General features: G+C 42.5%; 1 pseudogene; it reads left to right on the top strand.

The window, feature by feature from the left end:
- The first annotated feature begins 973 nt into the window (after positions 1–973).
- On the top strand, positions 974–1,897 carry LOC121144888 (annotated as a pseudogene).
- Positions 1,898–7,245: the final 5,348 nt, after the last annotated feature.

The raw sequence follows: 7,245 nt of genomic DNA, 5'->3' as shown, positions 1-7,245 counted from the left end.
ATGATTCTTCCTCCTTAGCTCATCAGAATAAAACTATTCTAATGCAAAATATAATCTTATGCCAGCCCTGAGAAGACGACTCCTTCTTTGAAGTCTGCCAAAGTTATAGGCAGATAAATAACCATGACACCACCACTGGCAGGCAGTCTGACCTGAAAGGGATACTAACATACAGAACTCAATTATGATTTCCACCCGGTCCTAGGTACCCTCACCATTTTTTTTTAACTTTAAGAGTCTTTCACCCATTGAAAACAACTTTCCAAGTTATATTTACTTCTGCATTGGCACAAAGACAAATTATTATGCATTAAAGTGTGAAGTCCAACTTTTTATTCAGATCTTAAATCAAAATATTTTCTTGGACTTTTCATAATATGGCAGGCCAATCGTACCCAAAATAAATTGGGTAAGATCTTGTCCAATAATATCAATATGCAATAGAAACTAATTGAGGATAATGTGTCATTTGGTAAAACAGAAATCCGCTTCAAATTCATTGAATTAGCTGCACTTAAATTCCATGATGAAAATAGATGCAATATTTTTTAATATTCTAATGCATTTGAAGACAAACTGAAAATAAGTTTATATTCTACCTTGTAATTTTAAAATCTCGACCTCTAATTCAAAACAGTGCAATCACTTTCAAAAAAATTTCATTTGTCTACTGAATTCATGGTATAGGTAATTGATTTGCAACCACAGGATCAAGAGGTGGAACTTAAGGACTTCAAATAATCTCATGGTAGTTCTTTATCTCCTTAAATCACACACTCAATTAATTCTGAGAAAATCAGGTGAAAATTCTTGTTCTCTTAGTCTGGGTTCACAGTAAAAATTTCTCAGAGACATGTATCCAATTGCAAAAATGTAATTAACACAGAATATGATTCTTACAAGTAGTAGCTTTTGTGCACATTAATAGACTTCTGTTCTATCACCCACAGAGTTCTGTTGGAGATAAAGTAACATGGAAAGGACCAATGATTCCTCATTCACAGAATTTGTCTTGGTAGGACTTTCTGTCCACCCAAAGCTTAAATTAGTTTTATTTGTGGTAGTTTTATGTATGTATCTGATAATCCTGCTCGCAAATGGAGTCCTAATCACAGTAATCTTCTATGATTCTCACCTAAATACCCCATGTATTTTTTTCTCTGTAATCTTACCTTCTTGGACATTCGCTACACAAGCTCTTCCATCCCACTTATTCTTGACAGCTTTCTGACAATAAGGAAACGGGTTTCCTTATCTGGATGTATGGTGCAAATGTTTCTCGTCTTTGCAATGGGGGCCACAGAATGTGTGCTTCTTGACATGATGGCACTTGATCGCTGTGTAGCTATTTGCTCCCCACTGAGATACCCAGTCATCATGAGTAAGGGTGCCTATGTGTCTGTGGCAGCTGCATCCTGGGTCTGTGGGATTTTTGACTCAATTGTTCAGACATTGTTCACCATGCAGTTATCATTCTGTACAAATAGTTTCATCAACCATTTTATCTGTGAAATTCTAGCTATCCTGAAACTGGCCTGTGCTGATATTTCAATCAATGTGATCAGTGTGGCAGGGTCAAACCTAATTGTCCTGGTTATTCCACTGCTAGTGATTTCCATCTCATACAACTCTTACTGTTGCTACCATCTTAAGGATCCCTTCTACTAAAGGAAAAGGTAAGGGCTTCTCCCCTTGCTCAGCTCACCTGACAGTGGTGATTATATTCTACAGAACTATCTTCTTCATGTATGCAAAGCCCAGGTCTAAAACCCCCATTGGCACAGGCCCTCATTTCCCTCTGCTATGCTGTGGTAACTCCAGGCGCAATCCTCTCATTTACAGTCTGCAGAGCCAGGATATAAAGGCTGCTATCAAGAACATGTTGGGTAGAAAGTAAAGCACATTGGCATTTTGTCATAAGAACACTTTATACTTCCTGATACAATATTAATATGTGATTCAGTATTCAAACACAAAAATCGGAAAGAAAAAAACCACCATGTGAAAACAAATTCACCATGTGGCACTTAAAACCATGGAATACAAGTTTTGATTGCTGTTATTATTCTTTTTTCCTCCTGTGAATATAAACATGTGCTTGGTATTAAAGTACACTATTAAAGAAATGCAAAATGTTAAAATGCTTAGCTAGTTCCAACAGAAACAATAAATCACTCTTAAAGTTATAGAAAAAAGGCAAAAATTAGTCTAAAAAATACTTTGTTACCGCTAATGAATACATTAATTGCTATGTAAAGTGAATATTAAGCAGCATAAGTTATTTTTAATGTATGCATTTACTATCCATGTTCACATGTACAGCTCATTGAATAGCTTCCTAGACATGAATGATAAGTTAACTTTTTAAATCAAAAATATACATTGATAACCTATCAGTAATACCAGAAATGTATGTCTGTCATGTCTTAGTTATTCAAAAAGAAAACTGAATAAAAGATTCTAAATAAGCGGAGAGCGAAGATGGCCGACGTAGGAGGAAGGCTGTGAGGGAGCGTCTAGTGAGAGAGGGATAGAACGCTACAGAAGCAGCAAAGAGGAACAGCAGGGAACCGCAGGGAGAGGTCCGTGAAGCTCCCTGGGACAGTGTGGAGCCAAAAAGATCCACACAACTCGGAAGAACAACGAGAACGGAGCAGGGCAAAGTCAGAGAAACCGACATCCCACTCTAGACCTGCTGAGTCACTTTTGAAAACGGCCTGACGGGAGACGCGGCCAGCTCGGAGGCAGGGAGATCAGGGGGATCGTCGCTGGCGGGAGGCCTTCGGCAGCGGTGGAGGCAGACTGCAGCAGCCGGACGTTTGGTGAGCTCGGGGTTGACGTGGCAGCCTCCTCTCGCATTTCTCGCCCCCTGCTGAGATTCCAGCCTCTGAGAAGGCGGAGCCGGCGGCCGAAACTGTTGGGTCTGTGTGGAACTACGCACAGTGGTGTTGTGTTGGTGGCTGAGGGGGGCCGCGGGAAGGCGCCTCGGAAGTTCCTGCGCTGAGGGGACCAGTGCGGCTCGGTGCGCAGAGGCAGCTGGCGAGGGTCTGGAGTCCCCCACATCCTGCCTGGTGAGTGCACGAAACCACCGAGCGCACTGGTGAGTGCGCGCCGCACCGAGCGGGCTGGGCGCCCCGCCTGCAGCAGCAGCACCTCCGCAGCGCAGGTGTCAGGTGTCAGGAGAGCTCAGATTTGGGAAGTGTAGCGCTGTGTGTCCCTGACACGCAGGTACCACTCCCATAGAGTGAACTGCTCACTTCTCGCCTCCCACCCTGCAGTTCTGAGCGTGGGCGACCCACCAGGAGAGCCCTGAAAACTCCTGCACCAAACTGACACGGTGCGAACCTGCCGTGAAGTCATTATAACAGGGCGCCTGGGTCACTCCTCCGCTAAGGGCCTGTGTGGGGGAGCCACACGGGAGCAGGGGCTCTGAACACCCACACACCACGAGTGGTGGATTCACTGCACAAGAGCCACGCCTGGAAAGTGCCTCACCCACAGTCCCGTGTGTGGGAGACGCACCAGGTGGGCTCTGAAAAACCCTGCAGTCCCTGACACGGAGAACGCAGGGAGAAAGCACATAAAACCTTCTACGCCCTGCGGATTCCCGTGAAGGGGGCACACCCAGAGAGCGCCTCCATCCCTCCACGCCCTGGGGTGTCACACCTGTAGAAGAGGTGCCCAGAGTGTGCCTGGAATCCACTGGGCCCCCAAGGTGGTGCTCTACAGCCCCGGGCCCTGAGAACGCACCAACGGTGCCTTGAAAATAACCACGCCCGGCAACACCACGCCTGCAGGCTCCAATCTCTACAGGAAAGCACCTGACAGCCCCTCAACACACGGGTCCATTTGCCTCACCAGAATACACCAACGCAATGGGAAAAACCACCAGAAAGAGTTGTGCTCCAGATGAAAGAGCCAGCACCCCACCAAACAAGGGCCAAAAGCCATTATCAATATCGACGATACGAGATGAAGACATGGAAGTGTTACCAGCAAAGGAATTGATGAAAATAATGCTAAAATTTCTCAGAGACGTGGACACAAAGCTGGAAGACTACCAGAACCGCATAATCACCGAAATACAACAAATCAAAACCAAACTGGACGCCCAAGATAATAAGATTGAAAGCCTCATCAACAGAATAAATGCGGCAGAGGAAAGGATCTCTGAAACAGAAGACACACAAAATGAAAGTGCCCAGCGAATCAAACAGCTGGAGACAAACCTCAGCAAAACTAATAAAATGATGCAAGAGATGAAGGATTACCTTAGAAAATTGAATATTCGGATCATCGGCCTCCCCGAGGGAGTAGAAAGAGAATCTGGGATGCAAGCAGTGCTCGATGAAATTATACAGGAAAACTTCCAAAACACTTGGAACACGAATCCACCCCGCATACAGGATGGACAGAGAACTCCCAACAGACATGATCCAAAGAGATCTTCACCCAGACACACGGTGCTCAAGTTCTACTCCAATGAAGACAAAGAAGGAATCCTGAGACAAGTACGAAGTAGAGAAAAGATCACATACAGGGGAAAACCCATCAGAATCACTGCTGACTTCTCCGAAGAGACCCTACAAGCAAGGAGAGAATGGACAAAGATCTTCCAAGTCCTGAAACAAAACAACTGTCAACCAAAAATAATCTACCCAGCAAAGATCTCATTTGTATATGAGAACGAAATCAGATACTTCAATAGCAAAGAAAAACTAGAAGAATATGTCTACACAAAACCAGCTCTGCAAAGTCTCCTTAGAAATGCGCTAGTCCCGGACAAAAAGGAGGCAAATCACAAACAAAGTTGGCAAATAAGAAGGTCTCCAAACTAAAGGCCGCACAAACAAGACAATTACATAGGCAACAACACACACACAACACAATCACATGGCAGGGCAAAATTGCAACCTCTCAATTTTAACTCTCAACACAAATGGTCTAAATTCACCAATCAAACGACAGAGATTAATAGAATGGATCATCAAACAAGACCCAACCATCTGTTGCCTACAAGAAACGCATCTAACCAGAAAGGATGCAAAGAAACTGAAAGTGAAGGGATGGAAAAAGATATTCCACGCCAATAGACGAGAAAAAAAAGCTGGGGTAGCTATCCTAATTTCAGACGAGATAGATTTCATTCTAACTAACATCAAAAGAGACAGGGAAGGCCATTTTATACTGGTGAAAGGAATGATCCATCAAGAAGCAATCACCATCATTAATGTTTATGCACCGAATCTTAATGCACCTACTTACGTAAAGCAATTACTTACAGACTTAAGGGAAGACATAGACACCCGCACAATTCTTGTAGGCGATCTCAACACACCTCTAACAACAATGGACCGGTCTACGAAACAAAAACTCAACAAAGAAACAACAGAGCTCACACAAACAATAGAACAACTGGACTTAGTAGACATATATAGAACTTTTTATCCTAAGGCCACAGACTATACATTCTTCTCAGCGGTGCATGGCACCTTCTCCAGAATCGACCACATGATAGGACATAAAGCGAATCTAAACAACTTCCAAAACATTAGTATCATACCATGTACCCTCTCAGACCACCATGGGATGAAACTGGTAATCAACAACTCAAAACTCCCCAGGAAGTATAGGCACTCTTGGAAATTGAACAATATGCTATTAAACGAACAATGGGTCAGAGAAGAAATTAAAGATGAGATCAAAAAATTCATGGAAACCAATGAAAACTCTGATACAACATTCCAAAACTTGTGGGACACCGCCAAAGCAGTGCTACGAGGTAGATTCATCGCAATCGGAGCGCATGTCAAGGCCCAAGAAAGACGCCAAATACAGGAACTAACCTCACACCTCCAGGATCTGGAAAAACAGCAGCAGAAGAGTCCCACGCACAATAGGAAACAAGAAATCATCAAAACAAGGGAGGAGATAAACCAAATAGAAATCAAAAAAACTATACATAAAATCAACAAATCAAAAAGTTGGTTTTTTGAGAAAATAAACAAAATAGACACTCCACTGGCCCGATTGACCAAAAAAAAACAAGAGAAAGTGAGAATCAACAGCATTAAAGATGAAAAAGGCAACATAACAACAGACACTGCAATCATTAAGAAAATAATTAGAAATTACTACAAAGAACTGTACTCCCACAAATTTGAGGACCACCAAGAAATAGAAAAGTTCTTGGACTCCCACCATTTACCAAAACTCAGTCCGGAGGCAACTGCAGAATTAAATAAACCCATAACCGAGGTAGAGATTGAAACAGTCATCAAGGATCTCCCAACGAAAAAAAGCCCAGGCCCAGACGGCTTCACTACAGAATTCTACAAAACATTCCGAACAGAACTAACCCCAATCCTCTACAAGCTCTTCAAAACAATAGAGGAGGAAGCAACCCTCCCAAACTCATTCTATGAAGCCAACATCACCTTAATCCCAAAACCGGATAGAGAACCATCAGAGAAGGAAAACTACAGACCTATTTCTCTGATGAACATTGATGCTAAAATTCTCAACAAAATCCTAGCCAATAGAATTCAAAAAATCATCAGACAGATCATTCATCCGGATCAAGTAGGATTCATCCCTGGAATGCAGGGATGGTTCAACATTCGGAAATCCATAAATGTTATAAACCATATCCAAAAACTGCAAAACAAGAACCACATAATAGTTTCAATAGATGCAGAAAAAGCTTTCGACAAAATCCAACACCTCTTCATGCTAAAAACTCTAGCCAAAGTAGGCATAGATGGGAAAATCCACAACATAATTAAAGCAATTTATGAAAAACCCAACGCCAGTATCATACTGAATGGAGAAAAGCTAGAACCCTTCCCACTGAGATCTGGAACAAGACAAGGGTGCCCACTATCACCACTGCTATTCAACATAGTCCTAGAGGTACTTGCAGAGGCCATAAGACAAGAAAAAGAAATCAAAGGCATACGTATAGGAAACGAAGAAGTCAAGCTTTCACTATATGCAGATGACATAATCCTATACATAGAAAAACCAGGAGACTCAATACAGAAACTGCTAGAACTTATACGAGAGTTTGGCAGAGTGGCGGGGTACAAAATTAACGAACGAAAATCAACAGCCATAGTGTACGCAAATAACACCAAGATGGAAGAAGATCTAACCAACAGGATACCATTCAAAATAGCAGAGAGAAGTATGAAGTATTTGGGAATAAATCTAACCAAAAGTGTAGGAGACCTATTCGAAGAAAAC

The sequence above is a fragment of the Ochotona curzoniae genome, unplaced genomic scaffold (assembly GCF_017591425.1).
Source record: "Ochotona curzoniae isolate NIBS_2020 unplaced genomic scaffold, NIBS_Ocur_1.0 scaffold_3208, whole genome shotgun sequence".
NCBI classification, from domain to species: Eukaryota; Metazoa; Chordata; class Mammalia; order Lagomorpha; family Ochotonidae; genus Ochotona; species Ochotona curzoniae.
Note: the sequence above shows the minus strand (reverse complement) of the source record. Positions and strands in the feature narration are given on the sequence as shown.